Source organism: Falco cherrug, chromosome 9 (genome assembly GCF_023634085.1).
Source record: "Falco cherrug isolate bFalChe1 chromosome 9, bFalChe1.pri, whole genome shotgun sequence".
In the NCBI taxonomy this organism is placed as follows: Eukaryota; Metazoa; Chordata; class Aves; order Falconiformes; family Falconidae; genus Falco; species Falco cherrug.
The window spans coordinates 22315397-22340844 of record NC_073705.1 but is presented as its reverse complement, the minus strand read 5'-3'; the positions used below and the strand labels follow the sequence as shown (position 1 = coordinate 22340844).

Genomic DNA, 25448 nt, shown 5'->3' with positions numbered 1-25448 from the left:
AAACACAGCTGGGGCTGTTCCTCACCTTGGGAGGCTCCCCTGCTACATCACTCCATCACTCCCTGATGCTAAGGAGCTGCGGGGGAGATGGGCAGCAAAGCTTGGGTTTGCCACTGCCAGGCTGCGAGCTGGGCTGCGACTCCAGCACGTCACCGAGGAACACGACATATGGATGATTTAACTGGGGCGATGCTCCATTTTCTTTACTTAGAGCATTTCCATGCTGTATGCTCCCATGGTACCCCCCCGAGTCACAGTTCACACCAATGAATGCGAAAAGTGTTAATATTTTGGTTTCATAGTACGAACTATTTGTAGCATATCTAGTTTAAGCGGTACCACCTCCAAGGTCACAAAGAATATTTCTTTAAGAAGGTGATGGCTCTCACCTGCCCTTACCCCCCCATCTTTAGCCATGAGGCAACCATTCCTTAGGCAAACTGATAAATAAGGCATAAATTACACTGTAAAGGTTTATGTTGCTAGCCATTAATTGAAAAACACGCTACTGCTCTCAAACTGTATTAATCTTCACTAGCTTGACTGTAAAGCAGTCTAATGACTCCAGATCACTCAGTAATGGCCCCAGAGGAACCCAGTTCTTCACACTTTGTTTTATACCCTCTACACCCAACTAATTCTCTTCTGGTCTGATTTAGGATCAGTAGGGAATGGAAAGCACCTATATCATGCTGCATTAACTTGAATATTTTGAGTAGCTGCTGTTTTGCCCAGAGAAAGCAAGAATCATTTCAAGAAATAACAGCTTTTTTCATAAACTGTAAGGGAACAGGTAGTATTTGTTGACAACAATACTAGATGCCACTGATATCATTACACAATGAACTGTGAGCATTGGGTGTCAAACATGCTCAAAACCGGCTTCTCTCAAGCCTCAACGATGCTGCTGCTTCTGAGTTTTTTTTAAACTCCACCAAGGTAAATCCCAGCTTTTCTATGATCACTCATGTACTTCAGTGGCCCATTTCAGAAAATTTAAATTGAGGTTGGTTCCTGCTGGTCAGGTGTGGTGGACAGGGCATTTGTGTCAGGGATGGAATCGGAAGAAACAGTGTAAAAAAACACCTAACCTTAATCTGAAGCTTCAGAAGCAGGCCAGCTCCCAAGAGCTGCCCACATGGATGTCATGATACTGGGTTCACAGGGAAGGGTGTATAATTCCTATTCCCTCCTCCACCCCTGTGACTGCAGAAAATGACTTTATTCTTCTCCCAGGCATCCACAGCTAGCACTCACACAGGGCCGAGCACTTATGAATAGCGCAGCCCATACAGTAGGTTACATTTTCCAGCCCACCAAAGCTGAATTCAGGCTTCTAGTGCCTCAAAGCAACTCATTTAGGATGTGATCCTGGGGCCACAGAGGTCAGTGGAAAGACTCTGTCAGACTTCAATGGATTCACACTTCAGGGACTCAAGAGAGATTCATTTTGCTCTTCTTCAGCAAGAAGCAGCATAGAAACCATCTGCTTCTGTGCAAGTATCTCTTTGATCTCAGCTGGACATTCCCAATCCAAACCTGATACCTGCAAAAATAAACTGCCATTGAAATGAATGTGACCATTCATTCTCTTATATCAGAAGGAGAACGAGCTAATACTTACTGGGGAGCGATGAGCGTGAGAAGTAAGAAGAATTAATACAATGAGGGTCTATAAGATCCTCTGTGCAAGCAAGTGTTGCAGCAGGTCAACAGGACTCAGACAACTGAAAGCCCATGTACGTCAAACCATCTCAGGATTTTGAATGCTGGAAACCATTGTTAGATCTCAGCTAAAGACTTAGCACGCTGTGGTGATGATGCATTGAACATGCTCATGGGAAAAACAGGTTGGTGGTTATCCAAGGCAGCCTGAAACAAATGGCTCTTGCTCCAAGCCGCACTGTTTTTTGCTCCTTATCTTAGCAGTTTAGAAACAAGAGCATATAAAGAGATGACATCTGTAGCTAGGCTTGCTCTGCAGGGCAACAGTTAACAGATGAAGCAATGCATTTCCAAAATCAAATGACTGTGAGCAGCAGGATGAGAGATCTGAAGTAGACAGAGCCCAGGTCACAAGGCAGTGCAATTCTCAGAGATGCTTTTGAGAAACCTCCTACCACAGCTACATGGCTCTTCTCAACTCTCATAGCGCTTATTTGTGAACCTCCAAGCACAATGTGACTCAAGTAATCTTTCTGGCACCATCTGAAATAAATACCTCCATAGCACTTGCAAAAATTCAGCCTACTTCACAGAAACTGGGAGATTACCTCTAAGGTTAAGATGGGCCCAGAAGAATTAAGAGACCTTGCCAAGATCACTGTGAATACCTCTGCTGAATCCAGTCCTCTCAAGCCCCAGGATATGACCTACTCCGTCTCCTTACAAAGGACGGCCACAGATACGAGCTGTGCTGTGATCGTTAATGGTACCCCATATCATGCTATTCTTCTCCATGGCCACAGGCATCAGTCACTAGACAAAACCCATAAGGATTTCTCAACACACAATAGAGGGAGGTACAGAAGCATCATAGTCAATGAAAAACATGGCTTATTTGCATCTGTAGTGAATGGATGATCATCACTGAGAGGACTGAACTTTAGGGTGTACAGAAACATCACATCTTTATTGACGTAGTAAGGACTTATAGCATGGGGGTTACAACCAGAACTACCAGCTCCTCCTGGATGCGCTTAACTGGATGAGAAATGTTCTCCCTCCTTTTACTCCAAGACAACGCAACCCTATTTACAGAAACTCCTGGGCAGACCTCTGACCACAGCAGACTCTCTCTGTTCGAAGGCTGCGATGTTGGTCTCAGCAATAAGCAAAGAATTGCTCCAAACACGGCCGGTCTGTTTCAACGGCAATTCAGTGGCAGCAGGACAGCACTGAAAAGGGCTTCTTTTGGCAGGAGTCTACAGCCTTTCTTTGCAGACAGAAAGTCTCTTGCATTGCAGCAGCGTCTATCCTAGTTCATGTGAGACGAGAGCCAAAAATGCAGCAGCTTGCAAAGCCCCCATTGAGGAAGCACATTCCTTGCAAAAGAGCTGCCAATTTCGCCTGACACCAAGGTCACTGAAAGGTAAATGACCATTAAACTAGATTATAAAAGCCATTCCTACCAACAACCACTGATCTTTGCCATTGTGCTACAATAACAACCTACGTCTACATCTAATTACTTTGTGTCTTGGCCTTATGAGGAAATGGAAAGACAGGCTCAGAATGAACTTTCATTCAAGTGTTTTTAGTAACCACTGGGCAGGATTATATTAGACCATTTAATCTAAATTCAATTATTTATTTTATCAAGGTAGAGGGGCCTCAGTCACCGGACAAGGAACTGTAATAAGATACATACTAAAAGACAGACTCTTTCCTCTACTGAGAGGAGAGGTGAAAGATAAGGAGTATCATTTGCTAACAGGAAACTAAGGCAAGGAGAGATTAAGCAATTTGTCCAAGGATATGGGTGTACTCTCCAGCAGATCAGGAATACAATCTAGCTTTCCTGTGTCCCAGCCTGCAGATCTCGCTCCCAAACCACACTTCCTTGGATCCTGAACTGCTGGGAGATTTCCCACCTTCCTGCCGAAGCAGGATCTGGGTTTGGTACTTTTGGCTTCACCCCTTCTAGAAGGGGCTGGGCTCAGCTGCTGGCAAACCACATGTATTCAGGCAGCTGGTAAATACCTGCAGCCTGTGGAATGCCAAGCTTTTCGCTTCAAAAACCTCAAGAAGTCCAGAGATAGTGAAACCAATGACAACGTTGTGATTCATGCAAGCATCAGGCTGCAGAAGCAGAGGGGCTCCCAAGGGGCACCTCGAGGTACCTGCGCATCCCCAGCCTTCCCGGAACACCTCCTCTCCAGTACAGCCCATGGCAGCCTTTCGGCCCCCATTTCCCACTGACCAGCTCTGGCTGGCAGCACTGGGATTCCCCAGGGGCTGCTTTGGCAGAAAGCAGTTCCTTTCTTGCCCTGGTTTCTTTTTTTCTTTGCTGCATAAAATCAATAGGGCAGCTGATGAGCGTGCAGAGAGGACAGGCGGGTACAGAGACAGCATTCAGGCTGCTGAATAGCGAGTGCTGTCAGCAAAGCTGAAGGACCCAGCCCAGGCCTCCTTGGCTTATTTGGAGTCTTACAGTAACAGTTGGCCTTTGCAAGGGGGAAAAAAGTCACCCACGATGACAGCTAGAGAAGGCCATTCTCCCCAGCTGTGAGGAAAGGCAGATGCGTGGATGGTGACAGCTGTAACAGCTGGATGACCCCTACACACGGGGCCACCTTCCAAAACAGCAAAGCAGATCCTTCCTCAGGCAAACTGACACTCCTCATCCTGCCAGCTTCAGGGTCTTGCAGAGGAACAGTGAAGAACAGGGTTCAGCAATGCTCCGGCCCTTCTGCAGCGGTCACGGCTCATCTGCCGTGCCCTGGATGCCACTGGCTTCGGTGTGCAGGGGCACTGCAGTGCCAGGAAGGACAAATGGTGAACGGCTTGCCCAAATGCAAAGCTAGGAAGAAGCAACACCTCCATTGAACCCCAGAAGGCTCCTCTGCTAAAAAGCACCCCTATCACCCTGAAACCCCACCAGCATTCACCCAGGGTGATAAGCAGAAAAAAACCCCAACACAGACAAGTATGGACTAAAGTTTACCAGCATGGTTTTGATCATTAGAAACCAGGCTTTTCTTTCCAGACACACACCTGCAATGACTGGCCAGCCTTCCTTCTTCTAACTTTTAATGGAAAAAAAAATAATAGGCCCAGCCCATTGCTGTTGAGTTGAAACTCCTCCATTTTTTTCCACAGAAAAATAATTATAAAACTATAAATACTTTAGAAAAAAGAAATCTCCCCACAGCAAAATGAGAAGTGCTGTGTTTATCAGGGGAAAGAAAAATAGAATACCCACAAAAAAACCCACCAAGCTTCCAGTAAACCATGACCTTTCTCATTGGCGAATCACTGCTAGATGAAACAAAATAAAAGGCAAAATTCACAAACCCGAGACAAGTTCAAATCCCTCAAAACAAGAAAACTGTAACATTGGAGAATTCCTATCACAGTTTCACTATTAAGCCAGACAAGTGTCAGATGGTTATGACCACTGCTGCAAAGCTGTCTGATTTTCAGAACATAATGAGTGCTCACAAGGAAGAAAGAAAGAAAAAAAAACCACCCAGACTGCTTCTATTGATGTACCTAAAATCCAGTACTGCCTGGCTTAACACTCACGTTGGGAGCATTAGACTCGTCTTTGTTGCAAAGTATGAATCACGGAACGAGAGAGGCAAACAATGTGGCTGGTTGGTTGTGGGCTGTGAACTGCGCAAATGAACCCAAGCAGCTCTGCGTGGGCTGCTCTGGAAGTTCGAACAAGACTCGTATTGAGAAGCAGCAGCTCTAACCTAGGAACTCTGAACTTTAACAAAACGGCAGCAGAAAATGCACACAAAGCTTTTTTTCAGTTAGCTGAGCAAACAGACTTCTCTTCCCTTTGCTGGAAGGTGGGAAACGGCATCCAAGAAAAATTGAGGGGAAGAAATAAAAAAAGAATAGAGAAGCAAAACATGAAAATTACTGTGTTGTAAGGAGTTTTTACTGAGAAGTCTTGTATTTCACTGTCATATTGCTTTATTTATGCAATAGAGGGTATACACATAAATACAACACAGTGACATCTTTCTTTGCAGAGGGTCTCAGTCTTTCCACGACAGAGCAACTGGAGAGTCACTGGAGGTTGCAGACTGCCAAACAAATTTGTTGGATGACATCTGAGACAAGTCAGCATTTCTTCCCGTTGCAGCATGCCGTATTAGCGGACTGCCCTGCCCATCAGACTCAGAAGATTCCCAAAGCTTTACTAGTCTATGGACTGCAGGTCTCTGCTCAGGTGCTTAGTGATGCATGCAGCATCAAATGGGGGATTTCCATATCACAAAGCACTATGGAAAACCATGCTGGGACGTGGGGTTGATCAGACTGTCACCCTAAGAAGTGCTGCGTCCTCAGCATACATATACCTTGTATAATGCAGTAACTCCTGCCGGGGCAGGACCAAGCAAGGAAAGTATCAAGGAAGCAACTGAAGCAACATCAGCATAGTAGCCAAAAGGGTAAGTAAGGATTAAACCAAATCAAGGTAACCATCAGCTAGGAAAATGCGGACCAAGCCAGGCAGGGCAGGATGTTGAAGAGGGTACTCTTTCTAAGGCAAATATCCCCAAGAGCAGGGCCTAGTGGGCTCCCTTCCCAGTGGGGGAGGAAAACAATCCCAACAATTCATACAAAGCAGGAATTGCTTGCTGCCAAGCCCCAGGGTTGAATCCTGCAATGCCGTGACAGAGAGACATGCTATTTCTTCTAAAGCTGCCACCATTGATTACCTTTTCTCCCCAGTCCTTTCTGCTCTTCTTTTCCCCCTTACTCCTTCATTTTTCAGCTAAGGTCAGTGGGTTTTGCCGTTTGATTGATGGTTGGTGGGTTTTTTTCCCCTGTCTTATGAAGTTTTTCTCTCCTCTCCATCACTATGTGGTTAACTTCACTGGGGGGGTACGTGACCACCTGACCTGCAACTTAAAGGACATTCGTTGTTTGCTAATGTAATGCATAGCTATATCCAGGAAGGAGCTACTAAGAGGTGTCTGATCAAACAGAGCAGCCGTCTTCAAGAAAGAGAAACATGAAAAAACCTCAACTGTATGACACAAACTTGTGGGGCTCCACTGCTCAAACCCAGCACAAGAAGGCATCCCGCAGCTGCCTGCTCAGCCCAGCCTTGTTCTCCTCTGCTTTAATGCCATCTTTGCTCCACGAAGCTGGCAACACATGCTCCCGTACCTCAGCTCAGATCTTTGCCAAGGCTTCTGGGTTAAGGAGCATGGTTGTAGTCAAAACACTGTTGCAGACTTTGCATCATCCTTGTTCATCACTCCACATGGCTATATCTAGAGCAAAGCACATTTCCACCCCTCTCTGCATTACAGAAGAGTGGCAAAATAGCAGGCACAGGGCTGTCCTAATGCCTGCCAAAGCCCACAGCCACGGGCTTCCTCTTCCCGTGGCCTGTGATACCACATCCCCAAAACAGAGACTGGGAAAATCCAAGGTCCTAATGAGATTAACTATCACAATGACTGTGAACAACAACCCTGGAACAACACCCCACAGTTTGTACCAATTCAATACAAATAAAGGAGGTTAACTGCCGAAAATATTTGGAGGTAAATTTCTCTCTCACAGGCAAGACACAAATTAAAGGAAGCTGCTAGATACACAGAGGGTTGTGTTGTTTTTTTGGGGTTTTTTAAGAGAGGACGTGCACACACACATACACATGCACACACCCTCTGAAAGCCTCATATCAAAGCATTTTCCCACCATTCTCTGTTGATTTAATGGCATCATTTCTCCAACAAACAATGGAAACATTACAGAAGGGGAACACAATTATGTTTGAGAAAGCAAAAGCAAGAGATCTGGGGTCAGAGACACAAACAGACACACAGCCCTGGAGTCCTCAGTCTTTTCCTTGCTGTTTCCTCTGTAGCAAGGACTCTTCAAGCTATGCTGGCCACAAAACCGAGGGCTGGGCCTCTGTTCCTACAGCTGAACAGCAGAATGACTACACAAGGCTATTGCACTAGTGCACGGGAAAAACAGGTTTTAAAGTATCCTGGAGTATATCAGGGTAGGCTGGCAGAGCCTACAGCAACATTGCTATTGATTTCTAGATTTCTTTCTTAGTAATCTTGCCCAATCCCTTGCCTAAACATAGTATACAGTCCTTATCCATCCTCTTCAGGGTAACCTAGGAGCCTAAACACTAAGAGGGAGCATCACGCAGCTGAAGCATTGAGCAGCATTGATGCAGCGACGTGCAAACCAGAGATTTTCTCTGGAATGCTAGCGTGTAGTCAGCAGCAGAGAAATATGCTCAAAAACAACCAACAACAAAAAACCAACACGTCACCCCCCTAAAACAATCCCCTGGTCTACAGATATCAATCAAGAAGATTCAAAGCAAACCAATATTTACTGAACTTCAGTTTAGGGTTAAGAGAAAATGGAAAGGGAAGGTTTTGGAATGACCACACAGTACTGCAGAGGTCAAATTACAAACCCTCTCCTGCCAGGAGTCACCAGTGCTCGGTGAGCATCTCCCAGCAGGGCTCCAACATCTGCCACCACAGCAGGCCACTGCTCCCACCCACCCTCCCACAAGCATGGGGAAAGCACAGATGCAAGAAGGTGACCTGAGGACAAGGCAGGATGTCCTCACTTACGTTCAAGAGATACCACCTTTATACCTCTCCCACACCTCCAACGTGACGTTTCACTGAAGCCAGGGTGGAAGAGCAGCCTCCCAGAAGCAGGCAGCTCCCCTGTTTGCTATGGATTACCAAAGCAGCTGGGCACCACATGAGCTGTTTCAAGACACATGTGGCCTGTGGGGAAACACCAATGTTGTCTTAATGCTGCAGTGATGCTCCAGGGAAACCGAGGCTCTGCCCTGCTTCACAAGCCACACATCACTTTCATCACTCAACAGGTTTTCAAATGTGGTTCAAGTTTCTGGTACCATTTGGCATCTGTGTTATTAATCCACGTTGCCCAAGAAAGTCCCAAATATGTTTTCATAGCACAGCCTCTCTGCCCAGTACTCATAAAAACAAGTATTGGCTGCCTTGGAGAAAACAAGTGTCACTCGTGGGGAAGAGCTCCAGGAGAGAGCCTCTCCCAAGCCACCCAATTTATGCAATTGTTGCACGCACATTACTTTTCCAACTTAGGTCCCATTCACCACACGAAAGAAACTTGTCCTGCTGAAACATAGGTGACAATATTTGGAGGAAAAATGGCAAAACAATACTTCTCATAAGCCAGGAGCGTACTGGGATAAGTGATGCAGTAATACACTAACCAGTGTGATACCAGTGAAGATAAAGGGTCAGGATGTCAGTGCCATAGAGACTGCTGGAGCTACATATCACTGCATGAGGAGATACAACACGAGCTCCTGTCTGTCTCCCTACAGATCCAGGCCCCATGTGGTGTGATGATCAGACTCGCGAAGTGTAGATCAGAGAAGCCATGGACATTTGCCTCCTGAGATAAGCAACTTCTGCAGTGACCTACCTAATGGACAGCTCTTAGTTAGACTCATGGTGATGGACCTTTCCCACTGTCCACAGCTGCTTTGCTGCGGGGGGGGGGGAGTCTCTGACAAGGTATGGCATGGGCAAGCACTGAAAGAGCTGCCAAGACTGAGAAATAAGCCCTGTTTTACCATCAGGGACACAGGAGAAGCCACCGCCTGCGCCCTGGCCTTGAGTCTCACCACCAAACAGCAGCAAGTCAGACTCGCTGAAATGCTGAGGTGGAACCAAGGAGGCTCGGAGTGAGGGCACAGTGCTGCACCTCTGCCTTCTGCCCCAGCAGGGACCCGCAGGAGCCCAGGGGGCCGAGGCAGCCGAGAACTAGGACAAAGACTGGCGTTTCTTTTTTTTTTTTTTTTCCATGTGAATTGGAAAACTTCTCCCTTTCTATCCTGACTGTGAGGCATAGGAAATGAAAGACAGCTCTCAAACCAGCAAAACAACCATTTACCGGATAAAAAAGATTTTCTTACTTTGTCTGTCTTGCACTTTGTTTACATGAACGAGAGCCAGTTATCCAGACTGGGAACAATACTCTGAATTAAATCTCTGAAACCCATTACATAAATATGCCGAAGGTATCACTAATCCTATCACAGATTTAAGAGTTAGATCATTATTTTCATTTACCATTTCAGCAGAAAATCTGTGACAAGAAACTGCTGATGAATGACTTCAAGCCCTTCCAGCAAATTCAGCTTCCTTGGAGCTTTTCAAAACTTGTGTTTGACTCTTTCATCTCCCTCTTAACAAACTTCAGAGGCGTCCTTGTAGCTTGGTGATGATTTACCCAGCCTGGCATTTCTCTTTTCTCAGCATTACATGCTAACGAACACTTATATCATCCTCAGCAACTAAGGATCCCTTCCTACCTGGCTTATTCAGGCAGCAGTGGTTTGGGATCAGCAGCTCACACCTGGCTCCCCACAGTTAGGGCAGCCCACACTGTCCTTGCTCAAAAATCACATTGCCATGTTTTCCATCCAGAAGTTGAATATAATATAGTTAAATGTTGGCACTAATAAATTAATAGCTATTAATGAAAGTAATAACTTGAAGGAACTCTTTTATTTACCTACTACTAAGCACAGCTTGGCTAGTCCACTGCTCTGCCTCTGGTGCTGGAAGCAATTCAGTCGAGGACATGATTAGCATCTTGCGAGTAGGGGCTGGTCTTGAGAGAGTTGTGCTCACAAGCATAAGGAGACACACATCCTCACAACTGTGGGCTGGCTGGTAAGGAACTGCCAGCCGCAGCCAACCCAGCAGCCTTCCAGTTTTGCAGAGAAGGTACTGGGAACTGCTGGCCATCCAACCTGCCGACAGCCCAGAGAAGAAGAGGAGGCAAAGACCTTGCTTAGCCTACCTGCTTAGGGAGCAGTAAATCTTGGATGTTGCTTAGCGAAGGACTGTAGGTTGCCACTGCACACATCTACTCAACCTTTTGACTTTCCTTCCACCCATTCTATACTTAAGCTCCAGCCTCAAAGGCAAAGCCACAGAGCCTTCCACTCTCCTTGGGTTAGGAAAAATGAGGATTGTTTCCTGCAGTTTCATTTGTTTTATTGCTACCTGCTTGCCCAGGCTTTCTAAGAAGCAGACAGGCAGGTAAAGCAAAGTGAAGACAAGTGACTAGGAAAAAGACTCCCCATTTTTAGGGCTAGACATATTTTTGTTGCAGAAGTCACTCAGAAGAATAAGAGGTGTGGTTTGTTGTTATTTGGGGTTTTTTTAGGATAAAGTAAGCTTTATTTCACTCATTTCTTTCAGGGAAAAAAATAAAAAGAGTGGGGGAAGGAGGTGGCTGGATCTGCAAAGGCAGGACAGATGCCCTCTCACCCCTGCCTCTGAGGTATGGAGGTAGATTCAGGTCCCTCCTCTGCAGGCATTTGAATAGTCTTCTCTAGAGGCTGCTCCATCCACTTATATTACTAGAGAAGGGAAGGAGCATGGGCTTTCCCACCCAGAGAGTCCCACCTCAAACAGCAACTGAGATGTAACCGCCATGCACTTCCTTCTGGTCCACTGAAGAGCTTCTACTTACTGTTGTACCTAGTCCTTCATCACTTGACTTTGGTTAAAAAGAAAAGCAAACTCAGCCTGTTTTCACCCAAAACAAGACTCCTGTTGGGCAGCGACCCCAGGGCAGTAACTTCTTTCACACTGGCACCAACAGGAGTTTGCTGCCTACCTACACTTGCCTGTATGAAGAAGGGGAAAGAGTGCTTGGCCTGGCAGCCAGATGGAGAGGGTAGGGAGCAGGGATTAACTCCATCCCAGCCTTCAGCAAGGACATCTGTTAGAGCTGCCTGGGTAAACTGCTGAACAGGTCACACACTGCACAAAATGCAGTTCAAAACCCATAGGCTGAGACTCAAAACCATAGGCAGAAGGGCTGCCAAGCTCCCAAGGGCTGCTCAAACCAAAGTCCTTGGCTCCTCCATGCTGTTCAAGAGATGTACGATCCAAATTTCCTCTTCATTTTGAATAACATGTCTGAAACTTCCAGGTGGAAATTGCCAACTTCTGCTTCTACAAATTCCCCTTCCTGGGGTGCAAGGAAAACACAGGAAACCGTTTCAGAGATGTACAAGAGAAACTGGATTTATAGGAACCTCAGCAACAAAGTAATATGCTTTCCCTGCCCATGGTTATCCATCCTCATCCAGAGTTCTTTAGAGGCAGTGCTCCAGCACATTTTACCTACACCCTCTGTACACCTGTCTCAGGGCATCATCTCAAAAGGGCATTTGAGGATGTATGGCATGTTGGTATAAAGCAGCAGCAGACCAAGTGAAATCCCCGATGCAGGCCAAAACACCTCAGTAAGAACCAGCGAGTCTGCTCCTAGCTAGGTGTGAGCAGAGGTAGTGGGGGATAAAGCAGGGAGCGGGAGGAAAGGCCAGTCAAGAGGAGAAAAAAAAAAAAAAACCAAAAAAAAACCTGTGCAACAGTTTATATCCTCCAATGCTGCAGCAACTCCACCTTGCCCCGAGCGGGCTGGCATGTTCACACAGTGTGACACTACACAGAGACCATGCTCAGGTCCTGCAAACAGTGCCTTGGGCAGCACAGTGCTCACAGACTCTGCCTCTCTTTAAGTATCTCTGCCAAACTGCAGACTCCACTTCTGCAACACTTGATAAACTGGGCCCGCAAACCTGGAAAAGACTACCATGTAGTTAAATACTTCAGAGATTTTTCAGAAGCGCACTTTCCTCAGCGTTCATCCTTCATCACTGGCTGCCTTTTAGGTCAAAGCATAAAACTTCAGCGATGGGTCTGATACCCTAAGCTTTGGCAAGGATACATACCCAGCACCAACTGATGCTGACACTTCAGCTCCAAGACACGTTTTTTTCTTAACACACCTCACTGCATCTAGACCTCTCTAGCCACCTCACTTTTCAAGTTTTCTGCCCTGTTTTAGGTGGCTGCAGGGACTTGCTCTCCTGCCTGACAAGGCACCCTACCTTTCTCACATGAGTCAGCAGCCAGCAGTAGGAGAGCTGTTCTTTGTAATTGAAAAGGAATTAAGAGATTTTGAAGCAAGGGAGTGTTTTGGACTAGTTAGCTGCCTAGTTAAGACTGCAGAAGCGCTTCAGAAAAGGCTGCATTATGAGAAGCGAACTTCAAAAGGAGAAGTGACAAGGCCAGAGTGTTTGTGGTGCCCAAGGAAGTAATTAGAATTTAAAAGGGACACAGACTGGGCAAGTAAGTACACTAGACTAAGGAAGATGAACTGCTGCCAAAAAAGTTTCTTTAGCTTTCCCAGTGCTCCCTAGCTCATATTAGAAATGCAGTTTCATGACTATGTGTCTCAAAACATTTTTGAAGAAAACCCTTGCAATTGTTGAAAAGATGAGAAAGGTGCCACTGTCAAAAACTAGATGCCTCTTGCTCCTATTTCTCTTTCCAGCTTATTAATAGCCGTCTTGCTTTCATCATTCCCAAACAGGAGAGGGTTTCTGCAAAGCTCTCAGAGACATGACATTTCTTAGAGAACTGGTTTTGTACATCGCACATTTTCTCTTCCTTCATTGCAAGTTTGTGGGTTTTTTGTTTGTTTGTTCATTCTTTTTTGTTTGTTTTGGTTTTGTGTGGGTTTGTTGTTTTTTTTGGTTGTTTTGTTGTTGTTTTTTTAAACCAAAGTCTTCTAGGGTCCATGGAGTACTGTTGTTTGCTGAGTGACCTGCCAGGTCAGGAGCACTGCTCCAGCTTGAGAGGTGTGATGTTAGTCAGAGACCAAACTAAATGCAAAACTCACTGGTTTCCAGTCACCAAGGAGCATTGCTAGATTTCTGCTGCTTTGAGATCTCTGCTATTTGAACTGGTGATTCAAACAAACCTGAGGCTGCAACAGCTGAAACCAGCAGAAATGTTTGTTCTGGTTTTCCTCAGCAAGCTGAAGCAGCTCACAACAAACTCAATGTGTAGGTCCTTCCAGCAGGTGGTCTCAACACTTGTAGAAAACTAAGAGTCAGAACTAGAGGTCTGCAGTAAAATCCAAGGCCAAAAGACCTGCAGCTTTGCAGTGAAGCCAAAGATGGTGTTCCACCAGGGTTGTCTGTTCCTACCTGAAGGCATTAATGCCCTTTTCCTTGAGCCTTTCCCCTATAGTAGAGATTCTTTTTGCTAACAGTTCATATGCAGACAGTGACAGAGACAACTAAAACGAACCAACAGCTCTCCGAAGACAAACAGAGCTGATGTTGTGTTGTCTCACCAGGTGCAGCAGAGATGTGGTGAGTCAGGCTGGAGGAATGAGCTCCAGCAGCAGCACCCAGCACCACCCGTCCCTCAAGACAGCCCCACTCCCAGCTCAGTGGGTCACTGCAGTTAAGGCACTTGAGTAGCTTATCTGTCAAGTGTGCAAGAAAGAAATTTTCTGGAAGTTTGCCAAGCTTAAACAGGCTTCCAGTAACACTTTGAGGAAGCTCACAGGATGTCTTAACACAAAGCATTTACTGAAAATTGTCTCAGCATTCAAATACTCCTTGTGAATTTCATTCAAGCTGTGTTGGATCCCATCTGCTTCAAGCTTGTGGATCCAACCATAATCTCAAAGGAATGGAAGTTTTCACGCTCCATCACTTATCCCCACAGCTCTCACAGGGCCTCTCTATCACAAGGTCTTGACACAATTTTGAGGGAAACTGAACAATCTTTGTACAAGTGCATCTACTCCTGAACAAGGACTCATCACGAGAAGATATACTACAGGTGCCACATTTCAGGGCATAGTGGCAAACTGGCAAAGGCACATGGCTACAGAAGCCAAGATACCTCCTGAAGCAAATTCTGAACTGGTGTCAGTGGTACTATCAGCCAAGCAGCCACCTGGGTATCTGGGCCATGAACCAAAGGCAAGTGGATGCAATGCTCACCATGCTCACTTCCATAGTCACTGGCTGCAAATGGGTCTTCCTTAGCTACGTCAGCTCAATGGGCTAGGCAGGTCTCCCTGGACCCTGAAGGTTGGGTTTAAAATAAAATGGGTTACATAAAAAAGGAGCATTTCTCTGAGAGCACAGAAATGCTTCGAGTATACATAAAGATCACATTGCTGCTGTGCGATCACCACAGGTATCTACCAAAGCTGCACCTCCATCTGGTGCAGATTTTATAAGTATATATCCCCACTGAAGCCTACCAAAAGTTTAAATTTAAGCACAGAGAAGAGGTATGCCCTCTTATCAGGAAACTCCAGTTTTACGCAGGCACAAATAGACAGCGCAGACTTTTTCCAATTCACATCAGATCCTGATGTCCAGCTCTGGGGATCCCAAAATAACCAGAATCCACCACCCTCCAATAGCCAATAACCCCACTGGCTACTGGGGCTGTCCTCTAGGATGGGAGGAACCGGAGACCAAAACTGAGCGCAGATTGTTCAGCAGCACAAGCAACTCCTCTACATATCAAACACCAGTTCTTCTGGAGCTGCCCTCTCCCACTTAAGTCATTCCCTTACATATATATGTATACATGCTACTACTGTTCCTTGGGATAGGAGTCCCTCCAAGAGGTAGTGATCTCTGAGGCTCAGGCCTGGGGACCTGGGTTTCCTGGGCAACAGCACCACCACCACAAAGGCTGTTTAAGATCAGAAATACCAGCCAGGGTCTGAGGAACTTTCATTAAAAATACTTCTGTGCAACTTCACTTAGAAAAAATAAAAATAAAAACCCCCAGCAAGCTCCTGATGGGTCAGGATTTTCTAGAGGAGGAAAAAAAAAAAAAAAAAAAAGAAAAGTCCAGCAGAAAAACCTACTTGCCGTAAGTGCAAAAGGATAGCAGCATCAGACTTTATGAGCTGCTCCTGGTAAAAGCAAGACAGGAAAAAGTCAGATCAGGTCCGTCCTTATTGCAGAAGGCTGGCCACAAGACTGAAAGTCAATGTTGAAAACCGAACTACTCCTGAATGAAGAGTCACAAGGCAATCCTAAATTTCTGTTTGAAAATATTTAGGCAAGACATCTTGCTGAGCTGACACATCTGGTTTCCAGCAGTACTTCAGATGGGAGCTGTGCTGAACAAAAACCCATGAAAAAGAGGGAAATGAGGAGCCTGGGACATACTGCTACAGTCATGCAGCAAAGGAAGGAGCTGGAGGGTCCCAAGGGAGCCATCCCCATGCTCAGCACAGCTGTTACTTAGACACAACCTGAAGCAAAGTCCTCTAGCCCCTGCATGTACCCAGTAGGCACATGATCTGAAGGCTGTGTTAAATTCATGTATTTCCCTTAATCCATCACTAATAAGCCCATCTTTTAGCAACTCAGAAGGGCAGACATTTACAAAACGCTGTACTGTTGTGACTGGCCTGTTTATGGCCCTGGTTCAACTAAAGCAGCCAAGCATGCTGTTAACTCCATCCCTTGACGGCGCGTCCTTGTGCGCACAGCTCGCTTGCAAGCAAGCCTCTGCTGGGATGGGATCCGAGCCCGTGCCCAGGCTGGGGCAGGGATGTCTCAGCGGTAAAGCAGGCAGGAGCAAGCCTGCACTTTCCCAACCGGCAGTCACTTTAAAACCTCCCAACCAGTAAGCAGAGAGGAGAGGAGCTCCCGAGACATACACTGTGCTCATTCCTAACACATTTCACCTTCTAATATAAGCAGGAAGCAAGAGCCAAGTTTTCAATAAGGCAAAAATATCTATTCTTTCCCTTGCTACACTAGGTGTGGCCTGGGAAGCACCAGCCTGGCAAAAAAACTGGCTGGTACCTGCACCAACACAGCCCTTCCTGCACCCTTCTGCAGAAGAGGGAGAGGCAGGTAAGCAGGATGCATTTTGTTTCTTACTTAATAATAATAAAAAATAATCATTAATTATGGCTGGTTTCCAGGCCCTCATGATTGTCCAAGTAGCGTTTGCCTTCTCGCCTTTGTTAATGCAGCACGCACCCAAGGGACCTGGAAACACCCAGCCCTTCCCAAAATAGAAGCAGCTTGGCGAGTCACAGCTGGAGCACGGCCGGGACCCCCCTTCCCAGCCCTCTGCTCTCCCAGGCAGCACTGCAAGCAGCAGGTCAGGAGGTGCATTCCTCTGACAAAAATACTATGAGAAAAAATGACCAAGTGGCAGCCCCAGCACAGCCCCCCGTAGAAGCCACTGGAGCTGCAGTGGCCCCCTTCACCTCCGCGATGGTATTGGGACCGACAGACCCCTGGGAAAAGGGCTGCTTCTCACGATGTCCCCGCGGAGTGCCTGGCACTGCCTGTGGCCCTTATGGGATGCTGCAATACCGAGAAATTGTGCTGAGATTCTGGCTGCCTCAGGAAGGAGGGTGATACGTAGCAGCCTTCACTGTAAAGGAAATAAAGTAAAAAAACCCTGAAATCAGCATAAAACCCAACACCAAACAACTAATTGCCATAGGAACAGGTTTAGCATTATGGCAGCCAGACAACTAGGTCCTGTAGGCTAGTGCCCTTCTGGTAACCTTGGGAAAATCATCGGCTCTTAATTACAAATCTAGGGGAACATCGGATATTAGTGTTTTTACTGCCACGTTACATCTTGGCTCTGGCTAAGGCTTCCCTTGGCTTCCAAGGTGCTGGAAGACAAACATGTATTTTCTTTTCATTTCAAGACAGCTGAAAGCCACAGCCTGAGCAATGATAAGAACTGTATGCAATTAGGAATAAATGAATAAAACATTCTTAAACAAACAAACAGAAATCCCCTGGCCTCAAATCCCAGACTGGGATCCTGGGGAGCCAGGGGGATGCAGCAGCAGTTGGAAGCCATTGGGCCAGTGAGCCCAAATTGATGCCCAAGGCTCCACAGCGGAGCAGACCTGCCACCGAAACAGCCGACAGGACTCGGGTTGACTCTGCACTTTGGGGTGCCGAAGCTTTGAATCTCGGTATGGCACAACCCCGACCAGATGGGACAGCAAGTCTTTACAGAGATACTGCCAGTGCATCTTACAAAGCGTCTTCTCCCACCCTGGGCTGCACTGCCTTGGTGAGGGACAGGCTTCGGCTTTCCAGGCGCTGCCTGTAGGACCACCCCACCCCATGCCAGCTGCTGTACAACCCCCTGGACCAAGGAGCCCACGACATACTTGCTCTGTGTTCCTTGCAAGCATGCAGGTTGATTTTGCCTAGCCACGAGGCACAGTGGAGGCTTACTGCTTTGAGTTCTGACAGATTTGGGTCATGTCCAGTTAGCAAGCCCTTTTCAAAGGCTAGGCTAATAGCAGTGACTTTTTTGGCCCGAGCAGCATGTCCCACAGGTTGCACACACTGCACGCGAAGGAGCCCTTTCCTTTATTCACTTCCCATTTCCTTCAGCAGCAAACTCCCTGTTCTCATAGTGTGGGTGGGATATGCAGAGAGGAAAGGAGCAATCCCTCCCCACTTCGCTTCTCCTCCTCCGCCTCCCGTCGTACAATACCAGGACCGCAAGGTGTTTCACCCTGCCCCTTCCACAGAGGAGAAAGCTTGCCAACACAGCCCTGCTGCTGAAAAAGCAGCTTTTCCAGGGAAAGCATGGAAAGAGATAACAGCACCCATAAACAGGTTGAACATGCAGTTTCCACACTAAATCAATGCAATAGTGCAGGGGAAATGCCTCCCCTGGGTAAATGGCATCCCCAGGCAATTTTGTTCATTAGGACGAGATCAGCTGCCAGAGCAGGTGGAAGGAGAGACCCAGCAGAGCAACCCAAACCTCCCTGCTCAGATTTTGTCATGCCAGGAGGAAAGGAGAATAGAGAGAAGGAAAGGAAAGAATGCGGCGAGGCTGCAAAGCAACCAGCTAACCCTGAGGGAACAGGACCAGGCTAGGCTCAGCCCCGCTGTGTCACAGCACAGGCTGCACTCCACCATAGCAGGCTACCCTACTCCAAAGAAACCTCCAGGAGCAGCCCTGGTGCTCCCTCTCACTTACCCTTGGGCAAGCAAGATCAAAGCTACATTGCTGCAGGCTGCAGCTAACGCAGGGAGCGGCCGAAATGGGCAGAGCTGCGCAGGCAGCCTCCCCATCACCTTGGGTGCTGTGGGGCAAGCACAGCCAGTTCTCTTATCTTTGCTGCCAGCATCACACATCTTCGAAGCCCTTCCCTGTGCAAGCCTTCTTCAATACTGCTGTCCCTGTCTTGAAAAGCCTCACGTGTAAGATTTTCCAAGGGAAAAATCAAGCAAATTTAGCCCAGCAGTTTAATGCCTCATCGACTCTTTTCTTGAACCACCTCATATTGATCACCTCGCAGCTGAAACCTGGCAGTCTGTGTCAGCAACCAAGCCTGAGGACAGGAAAAGAGCATGGGGGAACCCACCATCTCTGGCCAAGATCTTTTGTGCATTGGTTTCTCCTCCCAGCCTCTGCAGTGTTCCACTCTTTCTATTTTGTAAATGCACACACAGTGCCAGATGACTCAGCCCACTGCTTCCCCTCAGGATTTACAGGCGGGATACAGGCAGTGGTGCAGGGGAAGGTGGAGGGAGTGGTTTTACACCATGTGAAAACAATGTCATTTGTTTTGCTGGGCAGCCTTGCACCCTTTGACAGGAACACTCCTGCCGGAGAAGCAAAGCCAGGCCCAGGAGCCGTGTGGCATCCTCCACGAGCCGCTGTGCGAGGCTCCTTGCAAGGTGCATCCTGCACAAGGCTACAGCAGCCACGTGGGGTCCTGCCTGACCAAGCCCTCTGGCAGCTTGCCACCAACACAGCTGTGGGTGTCAAAGACACTGACTCAATATGCTGTAATTTAAAACAAAACTCATCTCTTCAGTTAAAAAAATAATCTGTTATCCTGAAGACTTACTCCCTTTTCCCTCTCCTCCTGAAAAACCAGAGATTACCGAGCCTTTGGCTAAGAACTGCTTTGCTGTAGGGATGGAAACCTTGAAAGTGGTCACGCTTAAGGAGTAACAGATGTGCCTTTCCACTAGAAGTTCCCTCCTGCCCAGCTGAACTCCAGTATGTGTAGGAGACCCAAAGTGCCAGATCCTCTGGCAAGGACCATCGTAGAGACACTTCCAAACCTCTTAAAATAGAGGGCAGCCAAGAAGGATCGACAAGGCAAACACCACGCTTGGCTGGGCTGGAGGGCAACCTGGCAAGCAGCTCTGCCCACATCAACCGCCACGGCTGGCCAGGGGTGGGAGCTCACCTTTTGTTCATGGCAAAGGAACGGAAAACAGCAGCTTGGTGGTGCCTGGGAACTAACCTGCCACGGGAGACTTCATGCTGAACCAACCAAGAGAGCATCTTCCCTCCAGCCAAACTGAACTGCTGATGAAACCACCTTTCTGCATGACACATTCAGCAGTGTTTTGAGGAAATCAAGGAAGCAGTAAATCCATTAGCACAGAAAAACCTCTTTTTCCAGCCCTGACAGTACACTGTCAACACTCAAGATTTTCATCTGTAGAATAGCTTAAGAGCCAGGAATTCACTCAAGATACCTGGAGCGCGCCAAAAGTAAATCCAGCGTGATGGGATGGGTGTTTGTCCATGCAGCTGTGTCACATGTTATGGGAACACAGGCCCTGCTCCAGGAAGCTAAAACTCCCTTGACCAATACAGATTGTGCCTCTGTGGAGAAGCACTACAGGATGGCTTGCATACGCTTTTGTTTAGAAGTTCCTCCTCCATTACTAAGGGTGTACCTAGCATGAGCAGCTGCTAGACCTGGAGCAATGCATACTCCACCCCAGATTTCTCACTGATGACAAAAATCCCTTCAGAGGGACTGTGCTGACGACAAAGAGGCTTCACTGCTCCCACGGGTAAGATGGGCAGGCACCTCTGGAAACTGGCTAACCCAAGCCCCTGCATTGGAGCAGGGGCAGCTGCAGCACATTGCTCAGAGAAACCTGTTTGACTTTCTGACAGCCCTTGGTGAAAAAACTTTTTCCTATATTAAAACAGAATCTTCCTGTGTTCCAGTTTGTGCCCATGGCGTTTTGTCCTTTCACCAGATACCACTAAGCCCCGTCTTCTTTACTCCCCATCACTGGGCATTTATAGCTATGGATGAGACCCCTCAACTGACTCCTCCAGGATGGGCAGTCCCAGCTGTCTTAACCTCCTTCCCTGTGACAGATGCTCCAATCCCTTCATCATCTTCATGGCCCTTTCCTGAACTAGCCCCAATACGTTCACTTCTTTCTTGTACCAGGGAGGCCAGCATTGGAGCCAGCAAGCCTCAGGTGTCTCACCAGGGATGAATAAAGGGGGAAAACCACCTCCCTTGACCTGCTGGCAACACTCTGCCTAATGCAGCCCCAGAGGCTGTTGACCTGTTGCCACAAGGGCACATTGCTGGCTCATGTTCAACTTTGTGTCCACCAGGACCCCCGGGTTTGGGTTTTTTCTCCTACAAAGCTGCTTTCAGCCGGTTGGCCCCAGTACGTACAGGTGCCTGGGCTTATCCCTCCCCCCCCTCCCCCCGCCAAGGGCAGGGCTTTGCCCTTCTTTCTTGAACTTCAGGAGATCCCTGTTGCCTCATTCCTTCAGGCTAGTGAGGTCCTTCCTAACAGCAGAACCACCATCTGGTGTATGAACAACTCCAGCAGTTCTATAGATAACACAAAACTGGGAGAAGATGTACTCTGCCCCTCAGCTAGGTCATTAATGAAGATGTTGAACAGTGTTTGCGCCAGTATCAACCCCTGGGGCACACCATTAGTGACTGGCCTCCAGTCACAACCCACTGAGCATCACAGTTCCACCAGTTTTTGCCTCGCCTCACCTCACTGTCCACTTCTGTAGCCTGTGCTTAATCGGTTTGCCTAGGAGGATGTTACGGGAGAATGTTGACAGCCTTAATAAAGTCAATAACATTCACTGCTCTCCCCTCAGTCACCAAGCCAGTTATCAGAGTTTTATACACATCAAGACTAAGATGACAGGGTGTAATAAATAAAGCTAACGTTTCCCCAAGCTGTCTACTCATCAAAAACTAAACATAAGTAGTAATGTGTGTTTAGGGTTCTTTACAGTTATTTAGAGCAAGTAACATTGCATATCTGTGGTTTGTTTGGGTTTCTGTTTCAGGATGAAAATACAGAGATAAGAACACTCGTATATCACCAGATGGACAGAATCTGGTTCCCTCACCTGTATTTCTAGATGCTACCTTAAACCAAACAACAGATGCAGCAGACAGATATTGTGCGGGCTCATTTTAATCGGCATTCACCTGCATTCCATTTACAGTGGAAACATTGGCACCGTTTCAAGTTACATCACGCCATTTCAGCAGCATCTGAATGCCTCCCACTAGTGCATCACGCTTCCTCTTGGCCTTTCTTTTCATAGGGTTAGAAGAACATCTTGTTCAGAAATTTTGTATAGTGTATACAAAGAAAAAATACAAATAGGTTGATGCTGCTTTGTTAAAGTCTTGGGCTCTTGGCCTCCTGCAGCCTGAACTCCATCCCAAGAGAACAATTCACTCTACATCAAAGAAACCTTGATCTGAGTTTCACCAGCAGTCAGGGTTGCTACAAGTACACTGACCTATTCCAGCCAGACAGGGGAAGTCTACCTGGAGAGCCCTTACTACACTGGCAACACCTACAGCTTTTATCCCATTGCAAAAGCCACACACAGGCAGCTCCTGGCTACAAGAGCATCTTTGGCAGATAGAATGTGTACACAGAACTCACAAAAAAGACTAAAATCAGCCCACATAGCCTTCAACCGTCCCCTGCAGGCAAGGGCCCTCCCCACACACCCTGAAGGCAGGAGTTCAGGCGGAGAACAAATCGCAACCTTTTTCTTCATTAGCCCCAAAATCCAGCCAGTTCTTTACTTATCTACAAGCCCACCCATCCCCCTGGACCATAACATCCCAGCCTGGGCACACATTTGAGCTGGACAAGGCTGTCCCTGTGGCTGAGTACCGCTACCGCATCCTAAGCCAGGGAACATCTAGTTTTCCATCCAGAGATAGGCTTTAGGACTGGGACAAACATATTTCTTTTCAATTTACAGCAAACAAAATACTTGCTTTACAGCAGTCAAACAAAATATTCATATAGACTTTTCTCCATGTTGTGGGTGGGAAAGGAGTTGAGAGAAGCAAATCAGTGTGGTTTACTCAGGGTAAAAAAGAAAAAACAAAAACAGTCAGAAATGGCATTGGTTAGAGCAAAGTCATTTTGACAGAAATATGTCTGCCTCTCCTTGTTTAACCCAGCCTGCTACAACTAGAAGATTTCCTTGAAATCAGCGATAAGCTTTCCTCGACACAGAGAGCCTGGTCCTCAGATTGAAATAACACAAGTTACAGATACAATCAGTCAAAAAAAAAAATCCAGTTTAAGAACCGGGGTTTTAGGTTGAATATTGTATTTCAGACACAGACATTAACAGCAGGAGGGCCTCGGAGGGCCTGGACAGCTCCAGCCAACAGGCACAGCCTGAGAGGTGCTGTGGAAACAGGGACAGCAAATTCCCCAGGACGAAGTTTATTTCTTGGCAAAGACAGCAATTCCCTTCTGATTTATTTCTGCTTTGAAAGAGACATTCGACAGCTTCCCAGCATTAAGACATTTTCAACCTTAAGTCCAAGGAGGGCTTAGAGCTACTTATGCCCAGTTACTGTACGTTTCCACAACCATGTGGAGCCTTGGCAAGCTTCTCAACCAGCTGGTGAGGCTCAAATCCGCCAGAATGCAAGGAATAAAATATTTTTCCTCCCAAATTTCTAAGCAGCTGTTTCTCAGGAAAGACACTGGCTAACTTTCAAGGGATCTGCACAGTTGCAGGGCAGGAAGCAGAAGCAATCATTTTAACACTGCTCACAGAGTCAAGGGTGCCTTCACCTCTCTAGCACCATTTTAAGAGCTATTATTCCATAGCACAGAAAGTGTTTCTCCAGTTAAACTGAACAGGCTTACTAGAAATAGGGAAGAATTGTCTAAGGAACTGAAGATAAGTCTGTCTGTTCTCTTCATGTCATAGCCCCCTCCATATACTTTTCCGTAAGTTCACTTTGGGAAACATCAAGGTTATTTCAGGGACCCAGAAACTTTCCAAATGAGGAACCAACAGAGCTAATGAGACCCCTGTGCTCTTCTTTCCTTCTCCCTGCCTTTGGCTACTTACTTTCACTCCTCCCTTGCACTGGTTATGGTACCCAGCACACCCTGCACCGAGCCATATCAATTGTAATTCAGGGGTAGACACACACAGCAACAAAATAGTTTCATTGGGTTGCTTTCTGTGGGTTTTTTGTTTGGATTTTGTTTTTCTTTTTCTCCCTGCTACTAGGCTGGCCAGGTGAATCAGCCAGGGGGGGGGTTGGCTGTCAGAGCAAGGATAGAGCAAGCAGCAGGAGTGCCTGGCTGTGGGAAGAGCTAAGGGCATGTCGGCAGCTCCCCTTTCCAGTGGGCGTGAGGTGTTTAGCAACTCAGGTCCTCTCCTGCGACAACACCCTTAGAGACCTCACACTCACTTCGCCCACTCCCTTCAGGCTCTCACTGGAAACTGTTGAAGGTCAGACTAACCCATCCCTTCTTCTCTCATTACTCTCTCCCCACCTCTGGCATCTGTTAATTCAAAGCCACCCACACACCCACTTCAGTGACAGCTCCATCCACTGACATTTCCCCCCCCCAATTTGTTGATTCGGAGGCATGTTTTCTTACACAGTAACACTCCAGAATATCAAGCCTATTCCGTATGAAGCCTGCTGCTTCCCCCCAGAAGTTCCTTCCTTTTCAATATATGACTGATGCTCATCACTAAAATGCACCTTCAGTAAGCCACAGTGCTGTGCCCTGATCACTATCTCGGTCCCCAAGGTACCCAGAGCGTAAAACTCTCACTAAACCATTACATGCTATGTTCTCCCCATTATCCTCACTTACAAACCAGCAAAAAAACCCCCACCCAAGACACCACCACACCAAAAAACCTAAACCCCAAGACTCCCACAAACACAAAGACAGCCAAACAAACAAACAAAGTCCTAACCTGCACCCTAGAAACCCCCGAAACCTCCTCCTGGATTTCACAACAGTAGGAAGAATGCTTGGCTGGATTCTCAGGAGCAAAGTGCCCAACAGCCAGTGGCCAAAGGAAGACTGCTCTAAGTTGTGCTGAACCCAAGCAGCTCTTCCAGGAGGGAGGTTCTGTGACACAGTGTACTTCTGTGCTGTCAATTCCTTTACACTAGCCAGAGCATACACATGCATACCTTGAGCTATGCATTGCTGCCACCCTTCCTCAAGGCCAAGCCTCCAGTAACATCTGCTAGAGTGTGCTCACTCCAAAGAGCATGCTCTGGTGTTTCCTGCACAGCTCCCAGGCTGATGATGGCTTATTTTCAGCAACAAGCTACAAGACTGCTGCTACCAAGCCCTGTCACAAGAAAGAATCAAGCACAGGACCTGCATGGGTGCCTTGGCTACATGCCCTCCTCCAGGACACCTCATGCAGCTCCAGAGGCTTTTCTGCCGCTCTACATCCCTTCCCTACCGCATGCTCTTGTCTCACAGGATCACAGTCACGCTATAAGGCGGCTAGGAAGGTCTCTGGGTGCTTTTGCAACACTCTCAGCGCGCAGCACTGCTGGAGTCTCTATGCCCTGGGCACAGGGGACACCCCTCCCTCCTGGTGCCAAGTACAGCCTCTTCCAGTCTGCAGCTACAGGTTTGGGAAGGAAATCCCTACCTGGGCAGGGGCTTTTCAAGGCTGCTGATCCACTGTAGCTCCACCTGGAGATGAGCAAGTAACCTGTAGTGTAAAAGGCTCAGAGAGATGGAAAGAAAGGGATATTTCACCCTGAACCACCAGTATGAGGTAGGTGTT

The 25448-nt window shown here is 47.2% G+C and overlaps 1 protein-coding gene across 3 annotated transcripts in view; it reads right to left on the bottom strand.

Annotated features, from left to right (window-relative positions):
• AFAP1L2 (actin filament associated protein 1 like 2) overlaps nt 1-25448 on the bottom strand; it is a 71344-nt gene that overhangs the window by 29256 nt on the left and 16640 nt on the right. The window lies entirely within an intron of this gene.